The sequence below is a fragment of the Ochlerotatus camptorhynchus genome, unplaced genomic scaffold (assembly GCF_037179485.1).
Source record: "Ochlerotatus camptorhynchus isolate MF236.1 unplaced genomic scaffold, CSIRO-AGI_Acam_v1.1 ptg000046l, whole genome shotgun sequence".
NCBI lineage: Eukaryota > Metazoa > Arthropoda > Insecta > Diptera > Culicidae > Ochlerotatus > Ochlerotatus camptorhynchus.
In genome coordinates this window covers 2,683,365-2,704,075 of record NW_027040537.1, presented here as the reverse complement: position 1 = coordinate 2,704,075, position 20,711 = coordinate 2,683,365, and the positions used below count along the sequence as shown (strand labels likewise).

At 41.7% G+C, this 20,711-nt stretch overlaps 1 long non-coding RNA gene across 1 annotated transcript in view; it reads right to left on the bottom strand.

Moving 5' to 3' along the window:
* The window catches only part of LOC135717117 (uncharacterized), a 172,692-nt gene extending 152,822 nt beyond the window's left edge, over positions 1 to 19,870 (bottom strand). The window contains exon 1 of the long non-coding RNA XR_010520301.1: positions 19,127 to 19,870. This is a non-coding gene — a long non-coding RNA (uncharacterized LOC135717117). The remainder of the gene's footprint in view (positions 1 to 19,126) is intronic.
* Between the last annotated feature and the right edge of the window lie 841 nt (positions 19,871 to 20,711).

Here is a 20,711-nt window from a genome sequence, read left to right as displayed (position 1 = left end):
ATCTAAGCCAAACAGTTTCAGTCAACATGTTATATATATTCTCAAAGGAAAAACTCTGTTGAATCTATTGGTGTTGGTCTCATTGGCCACTTTTGCGTACCGAGATAGAGGGCCGGGATGAACCCAAGTTCCCCGTAAAGTAGGAAATGCCACTATCTATCGACACAATTTTACACTTTACTTAACGTATATTACTGTAAATTTATAGTACTCAGTATATATGGTGTTTATATATATACATTATATACGCCCTCAGGAAAACTCTACGGGCCTAAAGGAGGATCCGTAACGAACTATAAAGAGGGCACATTATAAAAATTGCTCTAGAACCTTGCGATTTTTTTCTGTTTGTGCAGAATCATGAGATCAAAGCGAATTTAATAAAGAATTTATATTTTGGTGTAATGTGGCCATATCCTGGTTTTCCAGATAATCTGGATTGACCGATAAAGTAGCCACATTATAAAAACTAGAACTGTTGTTTGTTCAGAATCACGAGATGAATGCGTATAGAATATGGAATTTATAGTTCACACATCCTGGTTCTCCGAATAATCCGGGTAGACCGCTAAAGTAGGTCGTACAATCTAAACTGTTCAGCATTCAGCAAATCTTTATCATGTTGACTGAAACCATTTGGCAGCCGAGATATTCAATTTAGTCGCGGTTTTGTAAATGTTTGCAACCCACAGATTAAGACATGCTGGCATAAGTTGGCGACTGAAATGCAAAGACGCTGTGATGCCTTGCTACACTGTACACAAACACCATCCTCAGATCAAATGAAACCTCAGACCATTCAAAACAAAACATCGAAATCGCTTTTTCTCTCGACTACAGTCATATGAATGTTCATCATCTGACGACAAATTCAACCATAAGAAAATCATCCGTAATTCGAATGCATATTGTTAAAGGGCTCGAGCAACGTGATAATCATTCGAAGTATTGCAGATGTTTTGGTTCAGTGGCATTCGCAAAACTAGTTTAAAATGCGTGCACGACGACTGAGGATAATAATGTCCGGCTGCTTTGATGTCGACATCAGAGCTATCAACACGACTCTAAGCAATCGTTTTGCAGATCATCCTTACCGCCATTAAGGTGTTTCCTTGTACAGTCCATTTTTCCATCACACCTCGCAATTTCAAGAGCACACAACTCAAGAGCTACGAGGTTTATACATCTGCAAATTTCAGACATTGCTTGCTTCTCCGCAGCAAACAACAAGTAGTAATTTCAGCTACGTGCATTCACAGAAGTCTTATTACTTTTACATGGGAAATTGCGAAGTGTAACACGAAAAAGGACGTTACAGGGAATCACCTTAAAGCACAAAAACTTCACTGATATCACCAAACGTTCTTATATTTAAAAAAAAAATCTAGGACTGCTTTACTGCTAAATTCCCATCCTGGACCGCCGTGCAATTACAGACAAACAGAGTAATTACTTGAATATTTTTTTCTAAACAATATTGTAAAGGAACACACTAACTACATCTCACGAATTATTTGCGGAAAATAGCTTGCTTGTTATTTGTCAAACAGTGTTGCATAAAAGTTAGATATAACGTAAAGAAACGTCAAAGTTATCTGATGCCCTAAGCAACCAAGTGTACTGTACCAAAACATCATCCTCCATTCGAATGAAACCTCAGACCATTCAAATCGAAACATCGAAATCGTTGTTTTTTTCGAATGATAGCTGCAACCGGATGACGGTTGTTTTGATATCAGATGATGCTTCTCTCGAATACAGGATAAACCTTGATACGAGAAGTGAACGGACCTCAGTTGAAACTCGTAATGCTCTCTGTAGTATGATTGTCATCTCAAATTGAAATGCATATGGTATTGGTTCAGTCCCATAACGCAAATCATTCAAAACTATGATGTAAATAATTCTATCTAAGCTGACAAACGAGATGGAAACATAGTCATCGCTATCAGAGGTGGTACGAACATTAGTAAAGCGTGCAAACCGAAGATTGTCTATTTCGTGGTGGAGGAAGTTTCCTCTATCAACAAACTATGTTTGTATCCATGATGGCTGTTCATGGCTATTCAATATAGAAATGTAAACAATCGAATTACAAATCTAATTTAAAGCAGTTGCAAGTCATCCTATTCTTAAATTGTTGTCCCCTGAGCGCTGTATGTTTCACAGCCAATTTTCAAATAAATATCATCCTTTATTTGGATGGCATTCATACACTGAGAAAAAGTCAATGATTGTTTCTATTAAAATTTGACAGATGGAAAGTTATCGTTTAACCCTGCTTTTCGAGCGTGGTTACTTCTGACAGACAAGAAGTTAAATTTTGACAACTGTTGTGATAATTCAAAGTTACCAAAGTGTCACGCCCCTCTGCATTTACTTAAATATGATGAGTTTCTGATGAGAGTGTAGAAATCAGTTGAACCGACGACGCGTACTTGAGCGGACTAAATAAAGAACTCGTTGATTAAGTAAGATTTATTAATTGCCGTTATCCGAGAGTTCTCTTGTCTGCACCCTTCTAGAACATGGTGTCAGAAGTGGTCGCGAATTGTTGGAGGTTGGAGTGCTGATAACCATCCGGAATCGCGAAAATCGGATCGAATTGTTTTTTCAACCACGCGACTTTTTGGATCGGCGAAGCAATGGCGTCCTTCCTTTGTTCTGATACCTGGAAAATTCACCGTATCGAAGCAAGCCGCATAGTGGAAAAATATGCTGAAGTGTTTCGTGGCTACGGAAAATGGAAGGAACAGTGTCATTGGAGATCGACTCTACTGTACAGCCGCAAATCCAACAACCTCGGCGCATACCCATCGCGCTCCGTGAACAACTTAAAGAAGAGCTGCTGAAACTGGAAAAAGACGGTATCATCATGAAGGAATCCCGTCACACGGACTGGGTGAGCAATATACTTTTGGTAAATCGCTCATCATCAGGTGAGTCCTTTAGAATCTGTCTAGATCCTATACCTTTGAATAAAGCTATTCGGCGACCAAATCTTCAATTCAATACACTCGATGAGATCATGCCGGAATTGGGTAAAGCAAAAGTATTTTCAACGGTGGATGCAAGAAAAGGGTTCTGGCAAGTTGTTCTTGATGATGCCAGCAGCCTCCTAACCACCTTCTGGACTTCCTTTGGCAGATACCGCTGGATAAGGCTGCCATTCGGAATATCATCGGCTCCGGAGATCTTCCAGTTAAAGTTGCGCGAGGCGATCAGAGATTTGGATGGAGTAGAATGTCTTGCGGACGATTTGCTGATTTTTGGATGCGGTGAAACCTTGGAAGAGGCGATGCAGGATCACAACCGTTGTCTGGAAGAACTCTTTGAACGTCTTAAGCAGTGCAATATAAAGCTTAATCGTTCGAAACTCGTGTTATGTAGACCGTCAGTTAGGTTCTTTAGACATGTCCTTACCGATAGGGGCCTTCAGGCCGATAAGTCGAAGATATCAGTTATTAAAAACTATCCAGCTCCAGTAAACCGGAAGAACCTTATGCGGTTCGTAGGAATGGTGAATTATCTTAGCAGATTTCTTCCTAACCTTAGCGCAAATCTCCACACACTACGCAAGCTGATATCCGAAAAAGTTCAGTGGATATGGAGTTCCGTTGAACAAAAGGAATTCGACAAGATCAAGGCAATGGTGTCCGACGTCAAAACCCTTCAGTATTACGATGTGAAGGAACCCCTTTGGATTGAGTGTGATGCTAGTTCTTTCGGACTCGGAGTAGCAGTATACCAGGACAACAGGATCATCGGTTATGCATCGCGAACACTGACACAAACGATAAAAAAAAACTACGCTCAGATAGAGAAAGAACTTCTAGTGGTTCTATTCGCTTGTATCCGGTTTGATCAAATAATCATCGGAAACCCGAGGGTAGTTGTGAATACAGATCATAAACCACTAATAAACGTCTTCCAGAAACCGCTTCTCAAGGCTCCGAAGCGGTTGCAGCACATGCTACTAAATCTGCAAAGGTACAACGTCCAGCTCCAGTTTGTATCCGGTAAAGATAACGTTCTAGCTGATGCCATCTCGCGAGCACCCGATACACAGAATGATTTGAAAGACTACAGGAAAATGAACATATACAGAGTCTTCGGCGAAGTAGAAAACATCGATCTAAGCAGTTATCTAAGTATTTCGGACGATCGCATGAATGAGATTATTGATCACACTGCAAGCGACAGTGCCTTACAAACGATACTGCTGTACAACAATCATGGGTGGCCGGAAAAAGTGGATCAAGTTCCAGCTCCTGTAAAACCCTCCTACAAACATCGTCATGAGCTCGCTACTCAAAGTGGATTGGTTTTTCGAGGTGATCGAATCGTTATCCCGTCAAAGCTTCATCGTTCGTTGATTGAAAAGTTGCACACCAGTCACACCGGCATTGAGTCCACATTGCGATTGGCTAGAACCAACGTGTTCTGGCCGGGAATGAGTCGACACTATTCAGATTATTTCGAGTTGGATCTGATAAAGGACTTGACACCGGCTTCTGTTATAGATGCGTGTAAGTGAAACTTTGCTTGTCACGGGACGCCTCAGTTGGTTGTTACCGATAATGCAACTAACTTTGTAAACGAGGAGATGACTCAGTTTGCAAAACTATGGGGATTTCAACATTCTACGTCTGCGCCACACCACCAACAGGCCAACGGTAAGGCGGAAGCCGCTGTAAAAATCGCCAAACAGCTTATCCGTAAAGCGAGTGAGTCAGGACAGGATCTTTGGTTCGTAATACAACTTTGGAGAAACACACCCAACAATATTGGAACTAGTCCTGCATCCAGGCTTGCTTCCACTCACTTGCTATAAAAATTTGATTTTCTGAATTTTGAAATCATTATATGTTATAATCATATTTTGCACTAGTTAGATACAAGAAGAGGTTGAAAGGCAAGAGTTTGACACATGAAACCTGTCAAATTCGCCTTCAAATAGTCACAATCAACGATTTTACTACTCGCGAGCGCTCACTCTGAGTGAACGCTCACGAATCATAAGATCGCTGATTGTAACACTCTGGTAGCAAAATTGACAGGTTTTATGAGTCAAACACTTGACTTTCATCCTCTTCTTGTATCTAACAAGTACAAAATTTCATTATAACATCTAATGATTTCAAAGTTCAGGAAATCATTATTTTTTAGCAAGTGAGTGGAAGCAACCCTGCCTGCATCCAGATTGTTCTCACGCAGTACCCGTTGTGGAATACCAATTCCGGCAACAAATCTATTGCAGAAAGTCGTGGAAGGCGTTCCAGAAGCAATCAGGAAGAATCGTCAAAAGATCAAGTACAATTACGATAAGCACTCACGTCAACTGCCAGCTTTAGAAATTGGATCGCCAGTGTACGTTCAAGCACGGCCACAATCATCTAAGGTCTGGTCTCCGGGATTCGTCAGTAATCAACTTAGTGATCGATCATACTTAGTTAATGTGGACGGAACCAATTATCGTCGCGATGCTGTAAACGTTAAGCCTCGCAAAGAACCTGCAGTTTCTTTTGCATCGATTGGATCTCCAATGGTGGAAACAAGCAAATCATCAACAGTGCCTGTAGATCTTCCACAAACATCAAGAGCGGAGACAGCCGTTCTGACCGATGAACCATTTCACACCAGCAACGTAGATGAGGATGAACCGTGCACCGATAAGACGTCCGATGTTGTGAATGTCAGTTCTATTCCAGGAGAGATGTTATCTTCACCCATGAGTCGGGGCCGTCCGAAGAGAGAAATCAGAATACCAGCTAAGTATAGAGATTTCATTGTTTCTTAAATCTGTTGCGTTTGTTTTGCAAAAGTGGGAAGATGTTGTGATAATTCAAAGTTATCAAAGTGTCACGCCCCTCTGCATTTACTTAAATATGATGAGTTTCTGATGAGAGTGTAGAAATCAGTTGAACCGACGACGCGTACTTGAGCGGACTAAATAAAGAACTCGTTGATTAAGTAAGATTTATTAATTGCCGTTATCCGAGAGTTCCCTTGTCTGCACCCTACTAGAACAACAACCTTGGCTAAGTTCTTCTCGAAAACCGATCGATCGACAGCACAGGGATTTTCGAACATAGAAAATAACTTTCGAAATGACACTTTTAACTCGGCAAATGGTTCACAGCCATAATACACTTTGGACTATATATTAGTGATGAATTGGTGTATTGCGTTTTAGCGTGCTATTGTTATTGTCATTAGTTGAGTGCAGTGAATCAAGAGTAAACAGTATTGTGGAAGTCCGTGAAATATATTCCGGTATCTCTATTAGTGAGGGTACCACGGACACCATGGAATTTACATAGGTAAACTTCCGTTCGATATCTGATCTCGATTTATCATTATAAAATAATACAGAAAAATAAAACGTGAACATTTTCCAGCAGGTTCCTATTCGATATGGTCCCTAAAATTGTTAACCAATCCATGGAAATCTGCAGTTAAATTTCGCATTTGGTGAATGCCCTAGCTTCGCTAGTTCATGCTGTCGAACTTCGGTTTTGGACTTTGACAACAGTATGAATCCATCCCGATCCATTCATTCACCCCAAATTATTTCTGATCACGACGTTACTTAATATTTTAGCGATCACATGCTAATTCGCCAGTTATATATGTACTGCTAACAACACAATACATATTGACTTGAACAAAGTTGTCATGAAATGAAATGTACATACAATAATACATACATACAAATAAAACTGCCAAGTTGAGCTATAACGGTTTCAGTGGCCGATTTCTTTTTGAAGACGTATGAAGATATTTGAAAATTAAAGTATATTTCAAACCATTTCTCGATGAACATTTCAAATGGTCCTATCTGATTTGATCGATTCTCTTTATCGACTTTCTCTTTTCATAACCACTGCTATGCAAATAGATTTCGCGCTAATTCTACCTCATAGTTTGATAAAGGAGGATCTTATCTAGCGTCCAAAACGTCAAATACAACAGAGAAAGGTTTTGAGCTGATTTATAGACGAAAGAGAAAGTCGATGAAGAGAATCGATCAATGCAGATAGGACCTTTTGAAATGTTTATCTAGATTTTTGTTTAATGGTAATTTTTGAAAAAGTGATCCAACTTCAAAAAAAAGAGTAAATTTGAAGTTCACATTTCTTAATTTTTGCTCAGCTAAAAAAATCGTTGTTTGAGTTTAAGATTTTGAAAATTTGTGAAGTGCCAATATATTTTCGCAAAGTTACCTACAAATTAAAAGATCAGGTATTTCGAGTTTGGATTACATGAAATGTTAAAATCTCTTCTTAGCGGGTCAATTTTTTTTTTGAAATCTTGAAATCTTAAAGACTTTTTCTAATCCTATTTATGTTTTTTTTTTCTACTTGTAGGACCACGAAAATTTGTTTTGATCTGGATTATATAGGATGTCCCAGAAAGTATACGCACAGTTCATTATTGGAATAACACTACGTTGTGTTAATGAACTCAAATGTTCTCTATATTATTCTCTTTCAATTGGATGAAAATAATCCGAGCCGCACAAAAGCGTCGTAAGGGGATCGTTTGATTCCGTAACGCTTCACCACTTCGTTGATCAGCCAACCGACATTCAGTTCCATGATTCGTTCCTCATCCTAACTGACATCGAAAAATTCGCCTTCGATGATCACTCGGACCATGTTCTGAGGTAGTATCTTCATCGGTGATTGCTTTCCAACCATTGACAGCGCCCCAGCGTTTACGCCCCAGAGACATCATACTTCTCTCCATTTGTCCGATCGTTGGACTGTCTGACCGTGTGGCCATATTAAACACCACCTCCACCAGGGAAGTCTGATTTTGGTTGAAACTCCTACTAGGCGACGTATCTTTGACTGTGTCGATGGCTTTCGGGAGAAACTCCTCCAGGAAGCGTTCATCAGAATCTGAAGAGCATCTAGACCAGTTTCCTCTGATGATGCAGGTTCGCTTCGTCTACTTACCACCGTCACCTGTGGTTCATCCGAGTCCTCATCATACTCCAATCCAGTAGAAGTTATTGTCCTGTCGGAAATTGGAAGGAGAACGTTCTCGCTCGAAGCTTCGATTCGGTGGCCGAAGCCGTTGCTTATTAAGTTCAGTGTAGTCCTTTTCCGAGAGAATTTGGTAGCAACGAACCGAGAGTAACGGCAGGTAGGATCTGTTTCTTTAAAACAAAACATGTGAACTGTCAAATTAACCGGGTTGCCAAACATACCATTATACAAACAAAAAAATCAGTCTGATGACACTCTCGGCACTGCCGGAAAAACTGCGGCACACATGAGGCACACTGAGGCAATAAGTGTGTAGAGTGACCCCCCCTTGGCTTTGTACCAAGCTACCGTGTCTTTCGAGTAGTGCATTGACACCAAATTGAACCAAAATAGTACTGGGCCATCATGTTGACGGATCATGGACCGCAGACGCCGATTCAAACCCTCCCGACTGTACATTTCAGTGTTCATCGTCTCCTTTGTCACAAATGGCTTTGACAACATGCCACGATCACATTTCACTTGCGTCTTTTAGACAAATTTGAGGTATGTTTCATCGTCCATGATAACAAACGCCAATTTATAATAAATTATATAGCTTCCGAGCCCTCGGTTTGACCGATGCGGACTCCGTTTCGGCTTCTTCTGCTTCACAATTCCCGGATTTTTTCCGGAATTTTGTAAATTTTCTCGGTTGTTCGATTTACATTAAAAATAAGCATAAAACCGAAAGTCAAAGGCATCACTAGGTAAAATTGGTTATTACTAAAGCAGCAGAATGTTCCCTGGGTCGAATTTGGTTCTGCGTTCTTCAAGATTTGTCTATGTTTTAACTGCTCAAAACTCTTTACAGCATTTTATTGGAACATTCTCAAGCATTTTCTTTAGAACCATTTCCTTTCACAGAGTTTTAGAATTCATCTAAAATAACTTTGAGACTCTCTCTCGGAGTCCCTTGAAAATTAAATTATAATACTCCTGAAATTCTCTACAGATTAAGAAAAGAAAAACTTGAAATTCATCCTTAGATTTTCATCGAATATAATGTATTTTTCTAAGAATTCACTGAAGCTTACTGCCACAATTACATTTAAAATTAATTTGAATTCTGTTCAGAATTCCCAAGCAATTAACCTCAGAATTGTGTTGAAATTTTGTTCAGAATTATCTTGCTCAAAAATCTTCTGAATATTTGATGGGAAATTCACATAAAATGCTATAGAATTTTTGTTCGTAATGCCCTTGGCATTATCCTCGGAAATCTCTTAAAATTAGAATTCTCCTAAACTTTACCCTCAAAATTCGACAACCTTGGTATTTTTCTCGGATCCTGGAGTCCTCTTCACAATCGTCTTGGAATTTTCCTTAGAAGCTTCTTAAAAGTTGTACTCTGAACTCGCACGATTGACGTGGAATTAAAGTCTAAACTCTCTTAGGGTTCTTGCTAAATCTTCCTTGAATTGTATCTGGAATACATTGGTGTTAGCACTGAAATTCATTCGGAAATCTCCTCAAAATTCCATTGAAAAAAAATCATAATTCTCGTAAAACAAGAGTGAATTGTCAAATACCCGTATCTGCATTTGTAAACAAAGGCTCAGACGTCAATTTTTTGAAACTCTTGGTTCGCCCATGCAAGCTAGCACAACTATAATCTTGGGGATACTTTACCCTAAGGTCTGTAACCACATTAATCCAGACACCTTCAAATCACTGTAACTTTTGAAATATTTCACGTAGGAATGAAAAATTTCACTGAGGTATAGCTGGGAGTCATTGATGAAAAAGACTATGATAGGTGTTTACATTCCATGTTTAGTGTTTAAGATGGCGACGAATGAAAAACACGTGAACGATTAGATTTTGTACGGACGTAAGGAAAACCCGAATCGGTGGCTCGCAAAATAGGAATGTCACCTGGTTTTGTCAAAAAATCAATCCAGCGTTTAGCGGCTGAAGTCCTATAAAATAACAGTTCCAAATCGCAACGTGAAACAGTATTTGACAGCAAAATCACGAGCTCGACGTTGGTACTGCGAATATTTGACGAAGTTTTCATGAGTTGTTATGGACGATGAAATTTATGTCCTGAAGGATTTCAAGCAGCTTCCAGGGCTGGCTTACTTCTGTTATAGCCAAAAATGCTACAGTATTTCAGGACGACGAAAACATCGAAATTCCTAAAAAAAATACCTTATTTGGCAAGCAATTTGCACGTGTGGCCGAAATAGTAAATCTTTCGTAACTGCAGGCACAATCCAAAAGGAGATTTACCAGGAAGAGAGCCTGCAGAAGCGATTGCTACCCTGAGCTTGAGCTTGAGCTTGATTTACCGCCCACGGTTGCTACTCTGATACTGCCAGATCAGCTGTAATTACACAGAGAACCAATAGACGATGCTTGGGACTAGCAATCATCCACAATGTGTAAAAACTAGTGATCTTAAATTAGGCAATACCAGCGCCGGCCGCGCCTGAACACAGGTCAAGAAAGGAATGGGAAGGATTGTGTTGACATGACACTCGCTTTGATGGAAGCCGAGAACACCTCTGCACTTCCACGAGGAATCACTGGGATGTTGGATAAGAGGGTTGGGTTTGCAGCAGGGTTCGTTTTGGTAAACGATAAGTTGAATTGATGTCCTAACGATCATATAACGCGAAGGAGCTTGGGACTAAACCCACGGTCTTCTGCTCAGTAAGCAAAAACGTTTGCCACTAGGCAGACGAGCACCTTTTTAATCACCGAGTTGCTGTTATTACCATGTAGTCATATTAACAAATAAAACGATTGACGAATCTTGAATGTGGATGGGCCTGAGATTAGACTCATGATGTTCTGCTCAGTAAGCAAAAACGGTTGGTCTAAGGCCACCGAGCCCCTCATATCACATAACCGTTGCTCAAATTTGTGTATCCATTCAAACCCGGAACCAACGACAACAACGAGTTTCGCCAAATAAACGATACACAAGCGATTTTACCATAAATCTCTTTGATATGTAAGGACCTGGGACCGCGTTTTTCTGCTCAGTAAGCAGGCCACTGTAACCGACGATCTTTCAAATCCGAAAACTAAAAACTACGAAAAAGTACTTAGGCCTTCATTAAGTTCCACTTTCACGCGACGTTTGGATTCTGAAAAATCCAAATCTGGCCAACGCCCACCCTAAACCTAAACTTGTTCTAATCCACCTGAAATGACTAACGAATGGAAGACTTTGACTACCCAGCCATGCAATAGTCTCATTCCGTGCCTTATGGCAACTTGATGGTTCTATTGCGCTCATCTTTTGGCACCACCCAGGGGAGACTTGGTCCTGTACCCAATGCTTAACTTATCTCCATTCCACTCAGCTACTCGCAATTTCTTGTGATATAGTGGGCGGAATATTATTATATGAGACAATTCAATGCAGACGTCTTTCCAAATTTGGCAGATCGACAGGTAATCGGTAAGTTACCATGATAGTTGCTATTCAACAACTCGACAACGTCCCATCGTCAACGCCTGCTATGAGAACTTCCCATTGCAGACGCCAACGAAATGACGTCATCGAGCTATCGATCAACTACCCTGGTTATCGCCTGGTACCTTATAGCACGATTCTAGGAGGCGAACCGGAAGAATCGATGAGCTACCTCTCCCCCCCTGCAGAAGCGATTGCTACCCTTCATCAAAAGTCACAAAGAAAACTGTTTGTTTTGGGCCGATTTGGCATAATGCCATTGTATTAAATTGTACGAAGCAAATCAAAAAACCGCAAATCCGCCAAATTGTACAGAGTTACGTCCAATCGAGAGATATTGGGCTCTGATGAAGCGGAAGCTTTCTGCAAAGCAACAAGGAATCTTTGATCAGTGTCAAATTTGGACAAAGACAGCCACCACGACATCTGAGGAGTCTGTACAAACCCTAATGGATGAAGTTAAGCGCAAAGGTCGAAAATGTTATTCAAATACCGAATAACTATGTTTTGACTTCTTGAATTTGTAAATCATATCCCATGAATCTGAAATAAACAAATACAATTGAAATATAATGCGAAATTTGTGTTTACTTCAGTTTTGATGTATACGAATAATAGTGGATACAGACCTTACCTGAAGGGGGAGTTAGTACATAGAGGTAGCTCTAAGACCAGAAGGTCCCGAAGAAATGTGTTCAACTTTTTGGCTCAGCTCTGGTAACAGTAGGCTGTGGAGTTTTGACTTCTTCAGAAGAGTTGTTTATTTTATCAAGATAAACAACTTTGCCTTAGTCGTCAAGTCTTCAGAACGCCATTTCAATTCATTAAAAAAAGTTATAGAAAAAAATACATGCTCCACTAAAATGATGAAATCTCAAAAACACCAAAATATACCTCTCTCAAATTTTGATGTTTGGTTTACCGAGCATTGCTTAATTTTTGCTGAAAATGTCAGGTTGCGATTTATTAAAGTTCAAAAATTGTTGTTTTTTTCGTTTTTTCAACAATATCTTTAAATTTTGAAGCTTAAACCAGTATGTTTCTTCACAAAAATTAGTTATTTAATGCATTTGCATAAGAGACAAATTTAACATTATATGGTTGTCAGCAAAAAAACCGACATCGAAACAGAAAGAAAAAACCATATCTTCGACATTTTTTTTCTTTAACTCCATATAACTCGGAACCAGTAGGCTGTGGAAATTTTACGTTTTCAAAAGAGTTGTTTATTTTGTCAAGGCAAACAACTTTTTCCAAGACATCAAGTCTCTAAAACGTCATAGAAAGAAGTTAGATTGTGGCGCCATCTTTGCGGAAGAGTTTTGAACTATTTGTTAATGTCAATACATGGGACCATTTGTGATGAGAAACTTTACCCAAGACACCAAGTCGCGGAAATGCTTCGTTTTGGAGTTATTAATCCGCTAGATTGCATTGCTGGCCCAGTGTGCTTTGTGTTGCCAGATCCAAGCTATCCACATTCCTCAGGGCCCGAGGAAAACAACCTTTGCAGCCCGTTAGAGACATCTTGGCGAGCCGAAATCTCGACTGACTATTTAAATTTAATTTATGTGTTTTAAAACGGATCGATCTAAGGATTTAGTAGTTAGTGTCATCTTGTGTTCTCCCAAGTTGTTAGCTGCCCATCGGTGTACCCGCATGTTTGTCTTTTTCATCAGTATGTCGCTTAGTTCGAGATCAAGAGCACATTGCTCTCCAAACCCTATGTTCTCAATCCCTTCCCTGACATCCAATTGTTACAATTGTTACCCCTAACCTCGAGATAGCCGCGAGTAATTGGCTACCGCTTTACTAACGTTAGTTTTAAGTAAGTTTGCAATCCAAACACTGAATATCGGCTCCGCATAGCTACAGCAAATGAGCCTGTACCTCCTGAACAACATTGCAGAAAATAGCATCTTTGTATCTAGCAACAATCTCGAGACATCGTCCTAGCATTTACACGAAATTTATGAGAACACATTGCCATCTAGCGGGATAATTCTGAACTAAACTTTTCAAAATTCAAAAGTCCTAGCCTCAAGAACAACAATGCAGAAAACAGCAACTTTGTATCTACCAAAGATCTCGAGATGTCAACCCAGCATTTACACAAAATTCATAAGAACACTAGTGTCACCTAGCGAATGGATTCAGAACTAAACTTTCTACAGTTCAAAAGGTCTTAGTCTCATGAACAGCATTGCAGATAACAGCATCTTTGTATACAGCAAAGACCTTGAGATGTTGATCCAGCATTAACGTGAAATTTTTAACAACACTAGTGTCCCCTAGCAAGAGAATTCAAAACTAAACCGTCCACAATTCAAAAGGTTCTTTGCTCCCTGATCAACATTGCAGTAAACAGCAACTTTGTATCTAGCAGGGATCTCAATATGTCGAAGGTTATAAGAATACTAGTGCTACCTAGTGAGAGAATTCCGTGCTAAGCTGTACAGAATTCAAAAAGTTTTAGCCTCCTAAACAACAATGCAGAAAACAGAAATTTGGAATCTAGCAAAGATCTCGAGGTGTCCACCCAGCAATTACATGAAATTTAGTCTAGCTTTGAAAAGATTCCTGATGTTGGAGAAGCGATTAATCCGCAATTCCGAGCTGCAGGCTCAGTACGTGAACTTCATCCGGGAGTACGAAGCTCTCGGCAACTGCACCGAGATCAACGAGTCTGAAGATCCACCCAACAAGCAAACCTACTATTTGCCGCATCATGCAGTGTTACGTCCGTCCAGCTCGAGCACGAAATGTCGAGTCGTGTTCGACGCAAGTGCAAAGTTGTCGCCATCGGAACTCTCCCTGAACGATGTACTGCAAGTTGGTCCAGGAGTACAGAACGATCTGCACCATATCGCGCTAAGGTTCCGAAAATTCAAGGTTGCCATCATCGGAGACATCTCTAAAATGTACCGTCAAATACTCAAAGCCCTGTTGGATCGTAGTTTCCTTCGAATCTTTTGGAGAGAGCACCCATCGTTACCCCTGCGAGTCCTGGAACTCTGTACCGTTACGTACGGTACGGCATCGGCACCATATCAAGCAACCAGGTGTTTACTGAAGCTCGTCGAAGAGGATGATGAGGACTTTCCTGTCGTCGCTCGTATTGTGAAAGAAGAAACGTACATGGACGATGTACTCTCCGGTGCAGACTCGGTGGAGGACGCTATCGAGGCTCAATAACAGCTGAAGCAGCTCCTTGGACAAGGAGGTTTCCCCATACACAAGTGGTGCTCAAATTCACCGGAATTCCTAGAGCATATTCCCGTGGAGGATCAAGAAAAAAGGATCACGTGGGAAGAGCATGGAGTTAATGAAGCCATCAAGGTACTTGGTTTACTCTGGGATCCCTCTGCAGACTCGATACTCATAGCCTATCGTCCAAATCCAACATTGCATCCGCAACGGCCCACGAAAAGAACGATGTACTCCGAGATCGCCAAGTTTTTTTACCCCCTGGGACTGGTTTTACCGGTCATTGTTTTGGCGAAGCTTCTAGCGCAGAAATTGTGGCAGCTTAATTCCGGGTGGGACGACCCGGTTGGCGAAGAAATCGCACAGCAGTGTCGACAACTCCAAGATGCCTTGTCGCATCTTCACGAGATCGAGATCCCAAGGCGCGTGACAATGGACAACGTGGTCGCCTACGAGCTGCACGGCTTCTCTGATGGAGCCTGCATCTTTGTGCGAAGTATTTTTGGCGATGGCTCGGCTCCCACGAAAGGAATTGTGCGCCGCTCTCCTACTAACCCGGTTGGTACAGAAGGTGTTACCAGCCCTGGATATGACTTTCCGTGAAATAGTCCTGTGGTGCGACAGTACGGTAGTCCTCGCTTGGATTAAGAAACCTCTCAACCAGCTACAGTTGTTTGTACGGAATCGAATCGCAATTATACAAGAGCATACCAGTAAGTACCGGTGGGAGTATGTCCGGTCCCAACAGAACCCAGCAGACATCGTATCCTGAGGTCAACTAGTTGAATCCCTGAAGCACAACAGCCTTTGGTGGAATGGGCCCGAATTCCTGCAAAGAGTTGAGTACTACGTAGATGCCCCTGAAGACGTTTCAGACGAGAAGCTACCGGAACTTAAGGCCTTGGTAGCAGGGCCAGATGTGAGTATGGACTTCCTATCTTTTCTTCCAAAGCTCAGTAACTTCCGCAAAATCCAACGAGTTGTGGGCTATGTCCTGCAATTCACTGCCAATTGTCGGAAAAAGGACCCGACCAATGAAGTCGTACGTGGCCGTTTATGTTTGCATGGCAACCAAAGCCGTCCATTTGGAGGGCGTCTCCGATTTGAGTACCGATGCCTTCATGGCGTCCCTTCGACGATTTATTGCTCGCCGTGGAATGGTCCAAGAAATCCATTCGGACAACGCAACCAATTTTCGTGGTGCTCACCACGAATAGAACAACCTTTACCAGCAGTTTTGTGACCAACACGCCGTGGACACCATCGAATCTTTCTGCCGCAATCATGAAATTGAGTGGAATTTCATTCCACCCGACGCACCCGAGTTCGGTGGTTTGTGGGAGGCAGCCGTGAAGTCGGCCAAAACCCATTTGAAGCGGGTAGTCGGCAATACGAATCTAACGTTCGAGGAATTGTGTACGATCCTGTCAGAAATCGAGGCCGTCTTGAACTCCCGACCATTGTTCGCAATTTCCAGCGCATTATTTGATTGGACTACCGCTGATCGCCCCAGCTGAACCTTCCCGAGAACGTCAAAGCTTGACACGGTGACAACATCTCCAACTTATGCGCGAAAGCCTCGGAAGAAAAATCGACAAGAGAAGCCGAACATTCGGGAAGACATGATCATGTTGCTTCACGACCGTAACCAACCAGCACTCAAATGGAAGTTAGGTCGCATCGTAGCCGTCTATCCTGGAACCGACGGCCTGGTCCGAGCAGTTGATGTCTTCGTGAATGGAACCACGTATCGACGTCCCATCAATAAGGTGTCCATTCTGCCCATCGAGGATAATGATGCCCGTCAAAGCCCTCCGACTTCCAAAAGGTGTTGAGATCTCTCAACCGGGGGGAGGATGTTCCGCCTACCGCCGAAAGAGAGGAGAAAAACGTCGACCAATCAGCAACGAGCAAACAGTCGGTGCCGCTCTATAAAAATCCCCGCAGTAGCGTGCTTTAGTTTAAGTTTGAATCCAACCGAGCATCCGTTCGCAGCAGCAGCAGCTGTAAAACGTTGTATTAAGAAGCAAAGAGAAATAAAACAGTAGTGTCTAGTGTAGTCGGCAGCATTCGTCATTTCTACTGCATGTCCACCGTGTCCCGGAGAGCAGCGTCAAACCCCCCAGCTCTTTTCAGAGCTTCTGAGTTTAGAACTTCGATTGACGCTAGCCAACTCCGTTCGCTCCAGCCCAGTACAGTCCACTTCGCCTTGACAAAACCCGTTCAGAAGGAACATTAACTGCGGCACGAGCTTGTGTTTTGTGTAGGAATAGGAATTTGAGTGGGATTATCTCTGTTTATACTCTTTGGTATGACACGCTTGACATAGATGGCCCACAGCGAATCACGAAGATCTACTGATTCCGATCAATAGCGGTGTGGCGGCTTCCTCCTTCTATGGATGCTCATCTGGGCTGCAGTTCTCTGCTTGCAGGCAGCCTTTCGTTGTGTACTGGAGCACACCACAACTCACCACGCGGTTATTGAATAAACACCGTTTGGAGAGAGTGGATGGAATTCATCTTTGAAATCTGTGTTAGGGAAATCGCTTTTCGCAGGCAATCGGTGATAATTTTAATAATCATAGCAACAGTTGCACATTTGTGCAATTTTCAATAGAAAATTTTTGAAAAATGGTAAGCATTTACAGATTTGTAGAAATATTTCTGATCGATTGGTGATAAAATTATTGAAATTGGTCCAGGAGTAGCTGAGTTATTACTGCTGCTGCTGCTGATGCCGACGAACGGACACCACCACGCACGGTGATTGGAACTGAATCCGATCAGCGGTTGAGGTCAGTCTTGATAGCTAGCTGCTTGCGGGGAGCCTTTCGTTGTGTACTAAAGAACACCACCGCTCACCACGCGGTGATTGAATATACACCGTTTGGTGAGACCGGCTGTAATTTAACTTTGAAATCTGTGTTAGGGAAATCGCTTTTCGCAGGCAATCGGTGATAATTTTAATAATCATAGCAACAGTTGCACATTCGTGCAATTTTCAATAAAAAAAATTTGAAAAATGGTAAGCATTTACAGATTTGTAGAAATATTTCTGATCGATTGGTGATAAAATTATTGAAATTGGTCCAGGGGCAGCTGAGTTATTAACGTTCAAAATCTTTCATAATTTTGTTACATGTTCCATTTTCGGTTTTCACAAAGTGTACCCCCATATAGAAATCACAGACGTAGTCCTACGTCAAAATACACTGTAGCGTTGGCCTTCGTTATCTAAACAACATTGCAAAAGACCGCAAACTTCTATCTAACACATATCACAAGAACTTTTTTCTATAAAAGTTGATAAAACGAAGTTTTCTGCAAACACTAACACCACCTAGTGAGTCAATTCTGAATTAAATTATTTGCCATTTTCAATAGATTGGTCCTTAGAACAATCTTTTAAACTCTAGTTTTTCAACAGTCATCAAAAATGTTACAGATCTATAAATAGATCACTGGGCGTAGATTAGTGATGCACCGAATTTTCGGTCGCCATAGTATTCGGTCGAATACTTAGGCCGAACATCAGTCTCAAAGTTTCACTCAAACACTTAGTCGGCCACTTTTTAGTTGTAAAATGGCCGAATATTGGTTAACATTTTGGTGTAAACGCCGAAAACCAGGCCGAATATCACTATTCGGTGCATCACTAAAATAGATAATGGAACAAACTGACTTGATGTTGTTTGCACATTTTTGATGATCAATGATTTATCACGTAATACTTGCATGCCAATTTATAGTGGATAACGTTGTTCTCTTAAAATTGACGAAAATTCATATGGGACTGATAGGCAGTGCAATACATAGTTGCTTATGGAATCTCCGTACGCATCTATTTATAGGAACCTAAGGTTTCTAACGTACCGCAACTCTGAAAGAGCAAACAGTCGAATATTCCCCCACAGCAGATCGCGGTACAGCTCAATATCTCGCATAGCCCAAAACCCATCGCAAACGCGTGCTAAAGGTCCGCACACGAAGAGTGCCTTCCGTCGATAACCTCGCCGCCACCGTGCACGAAGAAAACCGTACTCGCTAATCTTGCACGAGTCTCACCACCAATCGACCAACCAGCAGCCTCTCGCGGCCCGGCCCTATCGTTTATTACTTTATGTGTCGTGTGCGAGAACCGATCTTACCCTCCTACAGTATCCGTTCCCAATCCTCTACGACGGCGATGAAGAACAATAACAACAACACTACAAAATCACATTCATACACTCTTCGTCGTCTTATTATTTTTTTCCCTCTCTTGACCGGCCTGCTATCAAACAGACGAATGAGGTGCAGTTTTGGATTGATCACGTTTCTAAGGATACACTCATTGGGGTTCTTGGCCTCCGTTGCTTTGATGTGCGATGATAGAGAGAGAGAGAGAGAAAAAATCACGCCGATTTCTGGGTCGCACTGTGGCAAAATATTTTGATTTAAAACGAGCTCACCTTCACTTCACACCAAGCACCAGGTACCTCCGCTGAATCTAGAGTGTGGGATGCGTTTGCGCGAATGGTTCAGCTAGAACCCGACTCGGACACACGTTCTGCACTCACTTCACTGACTGTCACTACTGACCGACTGCTAGGATGCCTTTCTTCGTCACACTGACCGCGCCGACGACGACGACGACGCGATTCTGTCCCGCGCACCAAAACACGGCCCACTTGGATCACGTACAAATTTTGCCGTTTTTCTGCCGCGCACCCGAGCTGACTGATCTTGCTTCTTCTAGCCTTTTCGTCACACTCGTTCTTGTTGATTGAATTAATATTAATTTATAAACATTCCTCCTCCGCCGTCGGCACCCCCATCGGCGTGTTGTCCACCCTTCGGATCACGAAGCTATATGCTCTTCGTACCTCCTTCTATCGCTGCTACACTTAGCTGTGTGCACTGCTCGGCTTCTGATTCTACTGTATCAAAAACAATTTTGTTTCATGCTTCATTTATTCGATTTAACGGAAACCATTCCTCGCGAACCTCCAAACCGCAGCGAGATATGTTTAAGAACGAGGAAAGGGAAACTGGAAGAACCAACCGCGGGATGTCCCTAACTACATGGAGACCCCGTGCGATAGAATGTCGGAACCGTTCCGTTACTACGGCACGACGCGTGCAATGGGACCCACCGGCAGAACCGACAACAACCCGGGAATATTTAGAAGAAAAGCCAAACACGACCATCCGCGTCAGTGACTCCACTGCTACTCATCATCATCGTCATTAGCTCCGCGGACTCCTTCGATTACGGCTTCTGCTCTACAGTGCTGGGGCCCCCTGGTATCGTTGTCACACACTCACTCGACCCCAACCCGACACGCTTGCTGCGCTCTCTCGCTGCACAGTGGGCCAGAAATGCAATTTGGACGACCAAGCCAATATCTCCTCAACGAAGCATTTCCAAGGTTTGGTACCTCTGCGAAGCTATAACAAGATAGTTCGCAACTCATCCGCATAGATGGTGCCTAAATATAACTTTTTACTCTGACATTGTGGAAAGTGCATGTCTTCAGAAAAGTTGTTTGTCTTGAAAGCTCAATATCCTGCTGTTTCCAAGTTATTTGGAAAACAAAAACAAATTGGTGAAAAAATTATGAAATTTTATGAAAGAACTATTGCTAAGGAGAAAATATTCTTCTCATTTCAGCCGCAGATATCTGCAGAAACTATTGAAGATACACCAATTTGAAGGTTGAAATGCAGCCATGGATTGGTTTCAGGTTGAATACTTGGGAATGCCATTAATATTAAGTGGAACAATAGTAATTTTTACAAGGGAATAATGAAATCGCTAAAGTACTAACAATTTTTCAAACCATGTTAAAACCCAATATTTATTTACAAAATTGATATACAACACTTTTTGATTCGAAAACTAGTGAATCAGTTTGGGCTACCTGGGAGGAAAATGATAAAAAATTCTTCTTTGCAAGCGAAAAAAAAAACAAGCACACTTAAATCCAAAGTGACCCCGGAGTTGATATTGGGTAGTAGAAAAATTCCGATTGGTTTAAAAAAATCGAAATTTCA